Source organism: Loxodonta africana, chromosome 15 (genome assembly GCF_030014295.1).
Source record: "Loxodonta africana isolate mLoxAfr1 chromosome 15, mLoxAfr1.hap2, whole genome shotgun sequence".
In the NCBI taxonomy this organism is placed as follows: domain Eukaryota; kingdom Metazoa; phylum Chordata; class Mammalia; order Proboscidea; family Elephantidae; genus Loxodonta; species Loxodonta africana.
In genome coordinates this window covers 22057648-22074716 of record NC_087356.1, presented here as the reverse complement: position 1 = coordinate 22074716, position 17069 = coordinate 22057648, and positions in this window count along the sequence as shown.

The following is a 17069-nucleotide window of genomic DNA, read 5'->3' as shown; positions in this document are numbered from 1 at the left end:
TCTAGTTAGTTAAAAAGAAATAAGTGAGAAGAAAGAGAAAGCTCTAGAGAGTGTAACTCTTTGATGATTTTTCTTTGCCACTAGCTACCAGTTTTGGTCTTTAATCACATTAAAAGTGTCTTCACTGAAGCACAAGTCACTTAAAGAAACATCTGTGTGACTGGTATGTTTAAAATAAAGCTACCTGTGGTTATGAACCTGTCCAATCCAGCCCAATTTAATGAGATAAAAACCAAATAAGAAGGTTTAGCAGTTTATTCAGATGTATGAAATATCTGTATATTTTGATAAAGGATACAATTTTGAAATCCTTCAAGATTCTTGCTATGAGTCGGAATCGACTCAAGGGCACTGGTTTTTTTTTCATGATTCTTTGCAAATAAAAATTTTCTCATTGAAACTTGACAATGGTTCCCCATCACATAGTGAATAAAATCAAAGTTTCTTATACTGGAATTTAAGAGTTTTCACTACCTGGACAAGCTATTTTCTGGCTCATCTTTCTGCTTTTCTATCCCACTTTCCACTTTAGTCAAACTTTGAAATATCCCTCAAATGGTTCCGGCTCCTTTCTTTGTTGGCGACTCTTCTCCACAGTACCGTCTACTTAGCACATTGGTATTGATTCATGCCCTGTTTCACCTTTAACTTGCATTTTTCTTTTTGCCAGGTATGTCTTGCCTCACCAACTAGACGGTAAAGTCTCTGGTGGTTGGTACTGGGTCCTATCTTCTCTAGAACTTTAAGCAATTACGCAACCCATAGTAGTTGCTCAGAGGGCGTATGGTCAACTGAAGGGTCTATGAAAGTGTTTAGATTAGGGTTCCCAGGAGCAGCATTTTGGAATGCAGACAAATTCAGGCTCTGGGTATTTTTGAATTCATTGCAATTAGTCAGAATAGGAAATCACTCTTAATTAAAAAAAAAAAAAATTTTTTTTTTTTAGAATCGTAAAATTTCTGCACGGGATAGACCTGTCACCCCATCCCACCCTCCCATTGTACAAAGGAGGGAATGAAAGCCCAGAAGGTTTATAGAGGGATTTAGCTTCAGAGCCACCATAACAACCCGGGTGTCTTGATGCCTTCCACTCCTGAGGACCTATTTCTAATTCTTTATTGATGTTAGGAAAGGGGGAAGCATGCTTCTCTAAAAATGAACAAACTCCCTTGGGAGAAGGTTGTGCTCCAGAAACTTTAAGAAGTGATGACGAAAATACCAAGTAGCTTTCTGTGCTCTTACTTTTTGATCTTTGGGTATAAAATATTCTTATCAAAACAAGTCAAGCCAGACTTCAGGAAGGAATGAGGCTAAGCTACCTGTCAAGATATACTGAATATGCTTAGAAACTGAGAATTAGTTGGATCTAAACTGTTTTTAACCAGAGGACTGGATGGGATCTCCTTTTAGGATTTTTACTGTTTCTCTTCAACTGGGCAGCTTCCTAACTTCTTCAGGTCATCTCCTGCTTCCTGGAAGTTGGCTTTTCCCACTTCTCTTGAGCATTTTTCGAACGTTAAAGCTAACATAAAATATTCATGTCTAAGTTTTGATAAGTGTCTTCAGTGAGTATGCCTACACAAAGAAAAAAGGATATATTTTAGGCATAATGAGTTAATTGATAAGGAAATACAAGGGCATATTTAATGCCACAATGAGTCTGTCTACAAAACTTACGTGTTCCTGCAAAACTGACTAAAAGACAAATCCAGTTTTCCTTTTAACTTCCATAAATGTTTCTATGAGGGTAAATACGCAGTCTTTTGAATTAACATGGCCAAAGGGGATATGTTAGGCCATTGATACACACGTGTGATGCTATATAAGTTATAAAGGATATTATAGCACCGTTCTGATATGTATCTACCATTCATTGATTGCTTATTATGTGTTGGCTTAAGTGCTATACATATCATTTAATCATCACAATAAACTTACAATATTTATATTGTGATTCTCACTGAAATAAGCTTAATAGCATGGTCTTTGGAGTCAGAGGCTGTAAAGTACTGGTGTCAGACTTTGTCTGCATTCACGAGGAGAGATAAGAATCACCATCAACATAAAGCTGATGCCTATGAGGTGGAGGTTGGACATACTTTCAACCCTCCAACCTTTTTACCAATTCTAACATCAGCCGTCCTCTCCATGGCACTCTCTACTTCTCTGCTGGGTTCAAAAATTCATTACAATGGCCCCTCAGAATTCACAGGCCATACTCGTGTTTATGTGGTTTATTAGGGAAGTAACAGGCTACAACTCAGGATCAGGATCAACTTGGAAGTATTAGGCTACAGCTCAGGAGACAGGATACAGTTCATCAGTCAGGATGGCTTCCAGCCAACATAGCTCTCAGCTCTTTCTCAGCTGAGCTCACAGTCTGGCCCTTCACTAGGGCCTACTGCTGTTGGGCTCTGCAGTCTCTTGGCTGCTTTTCACTGTGTCACACCATTTCTTGCCATCTTCAGCATTATAGCTCTCTCTGTCTCCTTGGTCTAGGAGGTTCTCACAGCACAGGAATCCCAGGTCCTTGGTCCAAAGGACATGCTCCACTCCAGGCTCTTCCTCTTGATGGTAGTGAAATTCCCCTCAACTTCTGTGGAATTGGCCCTTTTATAAACCTACTCCTCCCACCAAGACCACAAACTGACCAATCCTCTCAGTAGGTCACAGTCACCTAATTTGCATAGTAATTGACCAATCCCAGCAAGGGCTTTATGCACCCTATTTGTATGGTAGATTAATCAATCCCTTTGCAAGATTGTAGCCTAGCAAATCATCTTGGCCAAGCTATAAACCTAGGGCCAGAAAGACCATACATAAAGAGAAACCTGTTGCACAGCAGAGATACCTGGGTTCAAATCCCATCTCCTCCATTTACTAACAGTGAGACCTTAAGCAAATCACTTAACCCAGTTTTGTCAACTGTAGAAATAAGAAGAAGAATAACATGAACCTCATGGGATGGCTGTAAGTATTAAAGTATGTAATGCATGTAGAGTATTTAGCAAAACCCCAGGCACACTGTAGATATTCAAGAACTGTTAGCAATTTTTCTTTACTATGATTACAGATGAGGAAGTTGAATCTTCAAGAAATTAAATAACTTGCCCAAGACCATACAGAAAGTAAATGGAATAACTGAGATTCAAACCCAGCTCTCTCCAGCTTTCAGTGTCAGGGAGAATATTGTAGGATCCTATGAAATAATTGGGGAAGAGGCCACGGCAGGTAAATGAGGATAAAAAAGAAAGGATGTATGTGCATGAATTAGGAAGAAAAAGATGATTGAAGGCTGTGGTATGGAAGGGGAATGGTCGTGAATGACCTCAAGGTTTTGAGTCTGGACTACTGGTGAAAGGGAGCCTCTGGTGTACGCGGACTGGAGTCTAGGGGCTAGAATCTGCTGTTGCTGCGGAAACTGCCAGCAAGATACTGCCTCAGCTGTAACCAGAACCACATATGAGGGGTTGCCCATTCTGGGGCTCTACAGACTGCAGTTCTCCTGCCTCTGCTGCCACCATGCAACTGCCAGAAATATTTAGCAACTACTACACTGTTGAAATCAAAAGCAGAGAAAAAAAAATGCTTCTTTGTTTCCTCCCAATTTCTAATTCCGACAGTTCCTCCAACTCATAGAACAGAACAAACAGCCTTTGGCAGGGGTGACCGGGAAATGTAGTTTGTAGGCTTCCAGCCCCAATGATAAAAAAAAAAAAAAGAGCAGAATATAGTAGAGCAGGTGGTGACCAGCACAGGTGATGGGGGGAAGGGGATAAGAATTAGAAACTTCTGGAGGAAGAAATAGTTTTAGAGAAAATGAGTTGTTTTAGTTATGGGTAACTGATATCACAGAGAAAGAAGAATGCTTCTGTTCTCAGGAACGTGTCGAAAATAGGTTACATTATTTGTTGTAATAGACCCATAAAAGTTAATTAAATCCCATTACCTATGATCACATTTTAACATTAAGAGAAAAGCTAATTGAGGTAAAATATAATAAATATAACATCTAGGTAATATATACATATCAGTTCCTACATATTTCTCCCGTTATCAGGTGCTGCTTAGCAGAATTACATTTTCATTCATCTATAGAACCTCTTTGTAAGTGAGGAGTCACTCAAATGCTGAAGAGCTGTAGATGCATGAAATGGAATTCCGTTCTATTTCTTTGTTATAACATACATACAGTATCCTCAAGGGCTGGAACACCCATGTTTTGCATAAGAAGTTCTCAAGCTATCAGACTTTATCAAACTCGGTGGTAAAGCCCTTGACCTTCTTCCTCTGTCCTACAAGAAAAACTATTGATTGCTTTCTGAGTACTTCTTTTTCTTGAGGTCCAGTTCTTCCCACACTACTTACTTCTCTCCCCTTTTCTTTATTCAGTTAAAACTGAAAGCATCTGTATCATGAGACTCTTAGACAGTTCTGAAAGAGACCAGGGGTACTCTTTGGCAATTTTACACATGGCAACACTTCCTTTACCTGCAAACATAGAGCCTGAACAAGAAAGTTCAGAACCTATGGCTGAAGGGGCTACCATTTTTCAGAAAATATTTTGCGTACTGATTTTTTTTTTAATTGGAAGCTGTTGTGTTGAATGAAAGAAGGTAGTTTTTTTTAGTTTCTATCAATATCATTTTTACTCTATGATCAAAATTTTTAGTGCTTCTCCCTTCTTTGATTTTCATTGTTGTCCTTGGTAAATATGTGACAAATATAGCTAACATCAAACAAACCTTTTTTTTTTTTAATTGAAAACTTTAGATGAAGGTTTACAGAACAAACTAGTTTCTCATGAAACAGTACACACATTGTTGTATGACATTGGTTAACAACCCCACGACATGTCAAGACTCTCCCTCTCAACCCTGGGTTCTCTATTACCAGCCTTCCTTTCCCTCCTACTTTCTTGTCCCTGCCCCAGGGATGGTATGCCACTTTAGTCTTGTTTTTTTCCATGGGCCTGTTCAATCTTTGGCTGAAGGGTGAACCTCAGGAGTGACCTCATTGCTGAGCTGAAAGGGTGTCCAGGGTCCATACTGTCAGGGCTTCTCCAGTCTCTGTCAGACCAGCAAGTCTGGTCTTTCTTTTTGAGTTAGAATTTTATTCTACATTTTTTTCCAGCTCTGTCCAGGACCCTCTACTGTGATCCCTGTCAGAGCAGTCAGTAACAGCACATAAAATTTTAATCCTTCTATCAATTGTCTAGTTCTTTCCCTATTTTGGAAAGAAATTCCTTCCTCTAGATTGGTCGATGATAAGTCTCACTGGAAAACTGAAGAGTCTTATTTTCAGGGATCGAGATATTTTGGGAAAAATAAGAAATGAAGAAAAATAGAAGACAGAGTAAGGGATTATAATCTATGTTGCTTCCTTTCCCAAGAACTAAATATGGAAGACTCTCTGGCTTTAAAACAGGTTCAGATTTAAGTTCTGCCTTACCTGCCAGAACCTTTGTAATTTGTCACAGACTTAGTCGAAGCAAATGACTATACTCTTCAGGTTCAATTAGCAATATGGAACCAGGGCTGAGCCAGGGGCTAGTGCCTTTATCTTCATACTCCGAGTTGAGTTTACTCTTTACTGATGACGATATTTGGAACTTGATGGGACACCAGATGTTCCAGAAGCCTTTTCCTAATGCAAAGCTTCTACGATAAGAAAGCTGAGTGGCTATATTTGCATGCGAAACTGTTTCCCTATGGCAGTGCTGAGAATATGAAGTGGGGATGTTCCATGGAGCTCTGGAGGTTTAAGCCCTTAGCAGTGATTTAGGAAGACCTGCTGCACATGACTGTAGTTAAACTGGCGAGCTGTGCAGCTGACGGCCTTGATGTGGGCCTTCAGAGTGTCTCTCAAGCCAGCTAGAACTTGTGACCCTGAATTATTCTAATGCTCCCAGGATAGATTAAAAAAAAAACGAAGACCCTGCCCTAAAGGAACTTACAATCTAGTTGTGCAGGTAAGACATACACAGAGCAACATTACAAGATGGTGTGTAAACAAAGTGAGAGTATACTACAGACTCTTTACACAAGCATCCAAGGACTTGAAGGTGAAGCAAAAGTCATTTCGCTTTGTCTGCTCTTCCATGTACTTGAAAATTTCCCAGTAGAGTAAAAAGAGCCATCAGTATTTGACTGCCCTTTGCTGTTTTATTTCTAATTTCCAGATGAGTTAGTCATGATTTTCAAAGCTGACAGTAAACCAAATTATGATTGCTCCTAATATAGTAGTCTATGAAGGTGCAATGATGAAGAATGGACTATGCTTCCTTTGTTAGGGAATCTGAATGGTACTTCTTGTATAGAAACCACTCAGAATGTTCTCTGCCTATTCCACCTTAAAGTTTTGGACGGTCCCTACATCTTTAGAACTTGCAAACATTTAATGTCACTATTTATTTTATTGTCCTGCTTCTGTTTATCTGCATATATGTTAGTATGTACATTGCCATTCTTGGCCTTTATTTTTATGGAAGAATCCAAAGTGATTTAAAGATTTATTCAGGCCAAATTTTTATGGGCAATTTGGTTGGGTTGACAAGCATCAGGGAATCTGAAACTAACAGCTCTAGTGAATCTTTTGGCTATTTGCAATTCTGCAATAATCTCAAAATCTGCTTCCTCAGACCCTAGAGATGAATGTTACACCAAACGCAAGGGATACAGGGATCATAAGTAAAATGCAGACACAGAAATAAGAAACAGTGGAGAAACACTGCTCAGCTTCTGAAACAATGAAGAATTCTTTGGGGGGATTTTAGACAAGGTGGAGAAACAGTTACCAAAGCTGAAGGAAGGGCAGGACTAAAGCCCTGGCTGCCGAGTCTCAGATTAAGGAGATGATGATGGATTGCCCGATTTTTTCCTAAGACCCTACTAGAATCCCATGGTGAACGAAGCCCTGGTCAACACATTTTTCCACAAGGTTGCAGGAGTAATTGAGAATGAGCAAAGAAAGGGAATAAAGTTGAAACTAGAGCTAAAGAGAATGAACTCTGAAGATGGGCTCAGTTCCTTAATCTTTTAAAGACATTTTCCAGGTGGATCAGCTGAGCTGAATAACATTTCCAAACATGCAGATAAATTTCCTCATCTATCATGATGTCACCAATGACCCTAGAAATCTGCAGTCCGTGGTTCATCATGAAAACATTTCATGGATCCTTTCTTTTTCTCTGTGAAGGAGGGTAAAGTGAGGTTCTTGGAATTTGAGGCCTGCTCATTACCATGGGTTCAGGCTGAAGTGCAAGTGTGTTTGCCTTCAACCCTCAGCATGCAGATATTTGAGGAGAAAACTACAAGGCCCTTTATTAAATTTAAAATCGTGGGTTGTGTGTTGAATGGCCTGTATTCCATTCCATTGTTTAAATTCATCAAATAGTCACTCTGGAATTATTTCTAACAATTGGGATGACTTCATTTGTGTTTGTTTTCCCTTTCTATTAATGCATGACAAACTGTGAAATTTGCCATTTTTACCATAACCAGGCCATGAAATTTGTCATCTCTCTCTGTAATTTACATGGAGCCTTGGCTATAGATACGTTTCAGGCAGGATGATTGCTTTCCATCTGACACAGAGGACAGAACAAAGGAGGGATACACACAAAACAGAACACAAACAAATTCAGAACAGACAGACATTAAGAAAGGTTTTTTTTTTTTTCTTTTTTAAATGCTGTAAAGTCTATTCAAGTGTACCAATTGCCTCCCAGGGAAAAGGTTGATGGGACAGACTAAGACACTATTGTTAAATCTAAGAAACAATAAAATGACACCCCAGGGAGAGGGAAGAACTTAAAAGGGGAGAGGCCTTGACAAACTGGAATGAGTTGGAGGGATGTGGTGGGAAATCATAGGAGTGGTGTGGCTGGGGGCCATTTGGGAGTGATGTTTTACAGGCAAGCCACCATAACAGTACAAGAGTTTTAAAACTTGTCCACAAGCTATTGTTCATGGGACGGCAAATTTCCCCTTCTCTTTCCACCCTCCTGCTCCAAAATTGAACATAAATTAGGTTCTTCCATGTCAGATGGAAGACAAATCTTCTGAAAAATTTGTGTTGACAATTAGACTGGACATCTTGCAAGGAACATCCTGTATCTGTTTCTAATAATCTTCTTCTTGGTTGGAGAAAGGAGGGAAAGAAAAGCATTTTCACTGTCCATTTGCTGATTTGCAAATCACAGCATCTTCCTGGAACTGCTGACTCTGGAAAGCTAGGTTATGGAAAGGGTGGCAATAGCTAAACCACCACTAAAAAGAAAGGTCACTAAGCCAGGTACGTGTATGTCTTAGTTATCTAGTGCTGCTATAAGGGAAATACCACAAGTGGGTGGCTTTAACAAAGAGAAGTCTATTCTTTCACAGTATGGGAGGCCAGAAAGCCAAATTCAGGGTACCAGCTCCAGGGGAAGGCTTTCTCTCTCTCTGTTGGCTCTGGGGGAATGTCCTTGTCATCAATCTTCCCCTGGTTGAGGAGCTTCTCAGCGCAGGAACCCCGGGCCCAAAGAGCGTGCTATTCCCCTGGCTCTTATTTTTTTGGTGACACGAGATCCCCATGTCTTTCTGGTTACTTCTTTGGTATCTCTAAAGAGATTGGTTTAAGACACAACCAAATCTTGTAGACTGAGTCCTCCCTCATTCACATAACTGCCTCTAATCCTGCCTCATTAACATCATAGAGATAGGATTTGCAACACATAGGAAAATCACTTCAGATGACAAAATGATGGGCCATCACACAAGACTGAGAATCATGGCCTAGCCAAATTGACACATATTTTGGCACAATTCAATCCATAACAATGTGCTATTTCTCTAACTGTGGGTATGGCTTTGGTGTGAATTTCCACTGAAGGAGGAGAAATGTGGCTTTGTTTGAGGGTGGATTTTTTTTATGGTGCTAGAAGTGAAGGCAATGGGAAGCAGGAAACATCCAACGATTAGTTCACTCCCCTGAGCAGAGGAGAGTGGGATGGCAGGTAGGTATCACATGATTACATCAGTCCTAGGAGATTGAAAAGGAATGATGCCTTGGGGCCTCCATAGCAAATTTAGGTATTTTTCTCTAGTGAGAGGACATTTTTTTTTTTCTAGGAAGCAGGAAGCAGAGTGATTTATTGAAAGTGGGCTGTCACTTCCTGTCTTAGTTATCTAAAAAAAAAAAATGTTTTTTTATCTAGCACTGCTATAATAGGAATATCACAGGTGGACGGGTTTAACTAACAGAAATTTATTCTCTCACAGTTTAGGAGTCTAGAATTCTGAATTCAGGGAGCCAGCTCCAGCGGAAGGCTTTCTTTTTCTGTCGGCTGAGAAAGGCTCTTGTCATCAGTCTTCCTCTGGTCTAGAAACTTCTCAGCTCAGGGATCCCAGGTCCAAAGGGCACGCTCTGCCCCTGGCTCTTTTTACTTCATGGTAATGAGGCCCCTCTCTTCCCTGCTCAATTCTCTCTTTTATGCCTTAAAAGCAAAAGACTCACGATACAACCTAATCCTGTAGTGTGTATCCTGCCTCATTGACATAACTGCCTCTAATTCTTCCTCATTAACATCATAGAGGTTAGGACTTACAACACATAGGATAATCACATCAGATGACAAAATGGAGGACAACCACACAATACTGCTAATCATGCCTAGCCAAGTTGACACACATTCTGGGGGGGACAGAATTCAGTCCATAACACTTCATTTGGTTTAGAGGTAAAGTGGGAGGTGGTTGTATAACGTGGAGTAGGGCCAATCACTTCAGTTACCTTGTGATTATCTTTGCCCATGGTGAATAAGGATTGCATAGGTGAGTAGGAAACCTCAAAAGTGCATCTAATTGTCTACTTTACTCCCCTTTTCACATTCACTCTTACTTCACTGAGAAAATACCAGAAAAGACAATTGCACCATGACTCCAACTCATGGTGACCCCATGTGTGTCAGAGTAGAACTGTGCTCCATGGGGCTTTCAGCCGTCGATTTTAAAGAAGTAGATTGCCGGGCCTTTCTTCTGAGGCACCTCTGGGTAGTCTGGAGCCATCAACCTTTTGGTTAGCAGTCAAAAAAGTTACCGTTTGGAGCATCCAGGGATTCCACTGAGAAAATGTTATTAGGTGCTGTCGAGCTGGATCTGATTCACAGCAACCCTATGTACAACGGAATGAAATGCTGCCCAGTCCTGCACAATCCTCACAATCATTGTTATTCTTGAGCCCATTGTTGCAGCCGCGGTGTCAATCCATCTTGTTAAGGGTCTTCCTCTTTTTCGCTGGCCCTCTACTTTACCAAGCGTAATGTCCTTCTCCAGGACAGATCCCTACTGCTAACGTGCCCAAAATGCGGGAGACAAAGTTTCACCATTTCACTGAGAAAATAGGAAGTTCTAATTCCCTTGGTTCTGTAATTATCCCTGAAAGCTCCTGCCATCAGCTCATTCTTTTCTCTTTTTCACCTGTGAGAGCTGCCATTTTAAAATAAATAAATAGCTGCTTTTAATGCTCATTCTGGAAAATACGGCCAAGAGGAAAGAAAAAAATTGCAATCATTCAAAATGTCTCTCTACACCAGGAATAACCACTGTTAAAACGTTTCCTTCCAGTTTATTTTTCCTAAACATACATATTTTTACACAATTGAGTTCAAGTTACATATTAATATGTAAATTATCTTTGATAACACTTCATCGTAAATATTTTCTTATGACAAAATCTAACTGGTGACAGCTTTATCTTAGCCCATTAAGTATATCCATGCACATTTTCTTTTGCTTTTCTTGTGATCAAACCTTTCTTTTAGGCTGCAGCTATTTTCTTTTTTTAATGACTATAAATACTATAAGGATCACCTTTGTGTGTATGTATTTGTGTCCATTTCTGACTTTCCTAGGGTAGATTCCCAAAGTTGGAATTACTAGTTTAAAACTGTGCGATTGTTTCAAAAATCACATTTTTGCCAAACTGCATTCCAGAATGGCTGTTCCAGTTTACATTAATAACAGCTTATTGACTTCATCCTCCTCAGCATTAAGTATCCTCATTTAAAAAAAAAAAAAAACTATTGCCTTGATAATTTTATAAACAAAAAACTGTATGCTGTCTTACATTGTACTTTGTGATCATCAGTGAAGCTGAACATCTCGTACTTCCTCTGTTGTTCATTATCCTCTGTGTTCTTTTGTACATAAGGTCACTGTGAGTTGGAGCTGACTCGATGGCACCTAAGAGCAACATCATCTAGTATGGTATTGTGACAGTCATGAGAACGCACCTCCCAGACCACCTGCTACAGGACAGTCATGGACTTGGGGCCCCAACTACAGCGCTTTGAAATCCAGTGCCCTGTTATCACCGAGGCTATGGCACCTATAGGATCCCTGGTGGTGCACTGGTTAAGCACTTGGCTGCTAACCAAAAGGTTGGCAGTTCGAATCCACCAGCTGCTCCTCGGGAGAAAGATGTGGCAGTCTCCTTCTGTAAAGATCACAACTTTGGAAAACCTATGGGCAGTTCTACTCTGTCCAATAAGGTGGCTATGAGTTGGAATCGACTTGATGGCAATGGGTATGGATATGCCACCTACAGGAAGCCTGGTGACACAGTGGTCAAGCACTCTGCTGATAACTGAAAGTCAGCAGTTGGAATCCACCAGCCACTCTTGGGGAGAAGGATGTGGCAGTCTGCTTCCGTAAAGATTACAGCTTTGGAAGCCCTATGAGGCAGTTCTGCTCTGTCCTATAGAGTCACTATGGGTCAATAGCAACTCAACAGCAATGCATTAATGGGTATGTCACTCATGGGCTACTCCTCACCTAGCACAGGTGTGGCTGGATACTAAGAAGCACTCATTCTTAGGAGACACAGAATTCTTATGTTGGCTAATTTTGTCTCAAGGTCTCCCGTATGGCTATTCTGAACATTCCTTAGACTGTAAGGAAGCCTACAACCATCTCTCCCCATCTTTAACTTAACATAACTTTTCCCGCAACTTCGTTAACTTAAAATAACTATTAACTTAAAATAAGGAGGGAGCTTGCCTGGTTCCCTCCTTATTTTCTTTCACACAGGCATTTCCTCTAAGAAAATCCTCCCACTTTTAATTCTGTCCTGTCTTGCTTCTTGGACAATTTGGGCTAAGACGAGCTTATATGAGCTTTTTACACTATTGAGAATATTAAGCCTTTGTCATGTTCTTGCAAATATTCCTCTAGTTTGTCTGCATTTTAATTTAGTTTATATTATTTTAATTAACAAATATTGTACATTTTTATGTGTTTGAATAATCCACATTCCCATGTCTTATTGTTATTATTTTGTTTTTAAGTGTATAAAGTCCTTCTTTACTAGACAGACAATAGGTAACCACCTGTGCTTTTTTTCCTGAATTTTAAGGTTTAGACTTTATATTTAGCTCTGGGTTTTTTTTGGAACTTGTTTCATCCATCTTGTGAAATGTAACATCTATGATATTGTACCCAGTTTTTCACATTTCTCTCCCCTTTCAAAATGTGTTTAGCTATTTTTACGTATGTATTCTCCCATATAAACCTTAACATGTTTTTTCAAGCACCCTATAAGAGAGAGAAAAAAATGCAGTTAGGGTTTTTATTGGCCATGCTTTAAACAAACAACTTCATTTGCCAATAATTAATATGATGACGATGTTCAGTTTTGCCATCTGAGAATGTTAGGTTGCCAATTATTCAATAATTAGTTTATATTTTTCAGGAATTATTGGAAATCTTATTTACACAGGTCTTTTGCATGCCTTGCCAGAGTTACTTTTTAAGTATCTTATGGATTGTGCTGCTGTTCTCAGTGTCATATTTTCATAATATTTTCTATGTCTAAGAAAAGTTATTTCTTTTCACACAGTCATTCCATATTCAACCAGTTTCACTGAAATTTTGTATTAATCCTAGCTTTGAAATCTGAGCACGTTTTTTCTAATGTCTTCCTTGGTGGTAAATCTCATAGAAACTTTGGCTGTGAGAGCTAGAAGGATCTTGAAGGTCACCCTTCCCTCTCTTTTTATAGATGGTCCATCCGGGAAGATCAACACTACACTCTCTGCATTAAATGAAGGCCCTGGAAAGGTCCCACCCCCTCTTCCTGTAGATTCTTAAACAAAAGACCAGACAGATCCACATGCAGAAATGATTTAACATTTGTGAATGATTATAGTGGTAAAATAACAGTCAGTTCCAGGTGCTATGCTAGGTACTTTACATGGACAATCTCGTTTTATTCTTACAAAAATCATTCGAAATACAAATGGTCATTCCTGTGTGGCACATGAGGGAATAGAGACTTAGAGAACTCAGGCAATTTGTTCAATGTCACCAGCAGGCCTGACTAACTGGACACCTGTCCTCTTCCCACTTCTTCAGGCAGTCCCTTCATCCAGTCCTTTTTAGGAGGCAGGGGATTTACCGAGTGGCTTATTAGGGTTCTGTGTTGTCCTTGGTTACCATAATTCCTGGTCTATTATTAATACTTGAAAATTGATCCCGGTTTTTATTGCAGAGAACAGATTTCTTATCACCACCTCTGCACAAAAAACAAAATAGTAAATCTAACAACACCTTAAATGGTTTCATTGACTTGGTCTGAATGCCAACCTAATTAAACACAAGGTTCAATTATTAAGTATTGCTTCTACTCTGCTACCATTCCACCCTACTGGAGACTTTAAAAGAGTAAGATGGTTCCTATTTAGCTATATTTAAAGTCACAGACTCCTCATGACGGAAAAGACTTGGATATCATCTGATCCAACCTAGTGTCTTATGTATCCCCCCTAATGAGCGGTTGGCCAGTTTCTCCTGGAACAACTCCAGGGACAACTCTAATTGACAGAAAGCTCTCCTTTTAGGAGGTATTCCTTCTGGGGTCTTCTACCCACCTCTACCCAAGTTCCTTTTGGAATCACAGAAAATAAATTAAATTTCTTTAAATACTTAAGACAACTACCATGTGTTGCATTTACCTTTCCAGGCAAAATCTCTCCTTTCCTTGATCCCCAGTTTCTTCAAGATTTTTTTTTTTTTTATCATGTGATCCTTTTCTCCTTACTGGACTTCCTCCTCTTTGACAATATTTCTCTTAAAATGTGGGGTGTAAGACTGAACAGAGTGATTAGAATGTGTCTGAACAGTAGACAGGGTCTATAGTATCATTTGATCTGGATACTGTATTCCTATCAGTATAGCCAAGGACTCCATTGACTTTTATTAGCAATCACAGTTACGTAATTAACAGTCTTAAGTCCCACAGAACTTTTGATTTTCTACCATGCTCCCAATTCCATTCCTCCACCGATCTTTCTCATGTTAGTAAATGACCCCATCATTCACCCAATTGCTGCAGCCAAAACCTGCAATCATCTTCGATTCTGTTCCTCCAAACAATCCATTGGTGTATTCCATCTTCTCTTCCTTCAAATAATATCATCACTTCCACTACTGCCACCCCAATCCATGTCACCTTCATATCTCACCTGGGCTGATGGAATGGCCTCTAAACTTGTCTCAGAGTTTCTTCCCTAAGCCCTTAGTGAATATATTCTCTACACAGCAGACAGAATAATCTTCTTTAAATTTATATCAGATTATGACTCTTCTCTACTCCAATTCTTGAGTATCTGTCAATTCACACCCAGACAAAATTCAGTCTTCTTTCCTGTGGCCCACAAAACCCTCCACAATCTGGCCCCTGATTACCTACTTCACTTTACTCTTCTTCATTTCCCTCCTCTGTTCCAGCTACATGGGTCTTCTTTCTATTTCCTGAACACACCAAGCTCCTTCCCTGTTCAAGACTCTTGTACGTGCTATTTTCTACGTCTAGAATGTTCTTCATTATAAATCCTTGGTTGCTTGTTCTCTCAATTAATTTCTACTCAAATGTCACCTACTCAGAAAGTCCAACCTAAATTTTACCTAAATTAGAACACCCACATCTCCCCACAGTTGCCTACCGTTCTTAACACTGCTTTACTTTTCTTCCTGGAATTTATCACCAATTGCCATTATATGTTTACTTGTTTAATTTCTGTCTCTAACCCTAGAACATCAGCTCCATCAAAGCAGGGAGTTTGTCTGGTTTTCTACGTAACTCTGGTGCCTAAAACCATTCCTGACACAAACTAGGCAGTTCCTGACACTACTAGTTTCCAGAGACATATTTGTTATTGAATAAATTATTGAATGGATGCATTTTATTGAGTTTGTAGTCAATAAATGCCTGCATCCTCTTTCTCCTATGATCTCCTCTATGCATTGTGGTTTTCTAAAGAGTTCAGTAATTTTATCTTGAGGATACAATTTCTTCTGAACTAGAGGATTTAAATTCATTCCTTCTAGCTCGCTAGTCTCACATTTTCCTCTCTTGGCTTAGACTCTACTGTGTCCATATCTCCTTTCTAATTTAAACATCTTTCTTTTTGATGGATAAGGTGAAATCCGGGACATTCTGTTTAATTCTGATATGTGTTAATGTATTACCAACCAGTCAACTCAGCAGGCCCTGCCTTCCTTTCTACTCTTGTTTTAAAACAGTAAGTAAAGAAAAATAACATTCCTCCTAGCATTTTCCCTAAGTATTTCCTCTTTCTGGGCCCACTTTGCTTGGGGAAGCAGGCATAATATAGATGAAACAATGAGGGACGAGTACACAATGTTTTATAATTGAGTGACACGGCCCATAGACTCCAAGGCTTTCAGGAAATGGAATGATCATAGAGAGTTTGCCAAGTTAGAGAAGGTTTTGTGTAGGGTACTTTCCAAGTTTGAAACGTGCTGGTATGTGTGAAAGAGTACAATAATGGAATTTTTAGAGTGTAGTAATGTTATAGAAAGTTTTTTAAAAAATTAACAGACTTGGTGCTCGTAATTCTACCATACCACAGGGTCAGGTCATAGCTGTGTATGACTTTGACAGTCAGCCAGAAAGATTCTAAGGTGCATGTGACATCCAGGGCTGAGGGGCAGGGAATATTAAAGCAAAGTTATCAGATCTACAGATAGCCTTGGATGCAGTATTGGAGGGTGAGTTCAATAACATCACAGCAGCAAGCATATGCTAACCATTTTGAGAGATTAATAATCTGCTGCTTTCATAGCCTAGAGACCCAGCAACAGTTCTTTCAAAATAACTTTGCATTCAAGAGCAGAGGCACTAAGTGTGTGTTTGTGCTTATGTATATGTGTATATGCACATGTGCGAGCTTGTGGATGTGTGTATACTATGAAATTACATGTCTGTGTATTTCATAAGGGAAGGGATTTGCTCTTTTATTATCACTAAATCTATTTTTTTCCTTCAGATTTTATAGATCAATAACATTGCCTCCAGTCTTCAAAGGTATTGCAAAGTTCATTGGAATGGTTCTTAACAATACAGGGAAAAAAAAATAAGGTTTTGCAATCAAAGTGTTTGAACGGGATGTCTGTTTAGATCTAGTGGTTTGCTGTTGACTTAGAGCACAGGAAGGACTTAGGAAGATTGTCCGTGGTGGGGAAGTGGTCTAATGGATAGCTTTGGGTATTTTTCATTGTGACAACCTAATCTGTTGGTGAGGTGGCTGATACGTGATAAACATTCTGGAGCATGAAATTATACCACATGGCTAAGTTTGGCTTTTTCAACAACTGTGCAGTTGGGCTGACCTAACACTCATTTCCTGTTTCCATTATGATCCTTAGTCCCAATTCCTTCCACATCTGCACCCAGACATCTCTTATTCTGAAGCCTGTCTGTCCATCTGGGATCTGGGGTGACCTCATTCTTGAGAAAGGGCCTGCGAGCTGTGCTTACGATAGCAGGCCCCTTACAAAGGGGAGCGTGTGCCCCCAGTGCACAGCTGGGTGGGTGCACCACCCACCCTCAGCTCATTGTGCAATGGTGGGGCTTTACAAAAGGATTTGAACATATGTGTGTCTGGATATTTTCAAGGCTCATGCACAGATCTGTTTTAAATATTTAACCTTATATGAGGATGTCTGAGGCTTCCTGAAGTTACTCCTGTGATTTATAAAATGGAAGAAATCTGATAATACAGATCT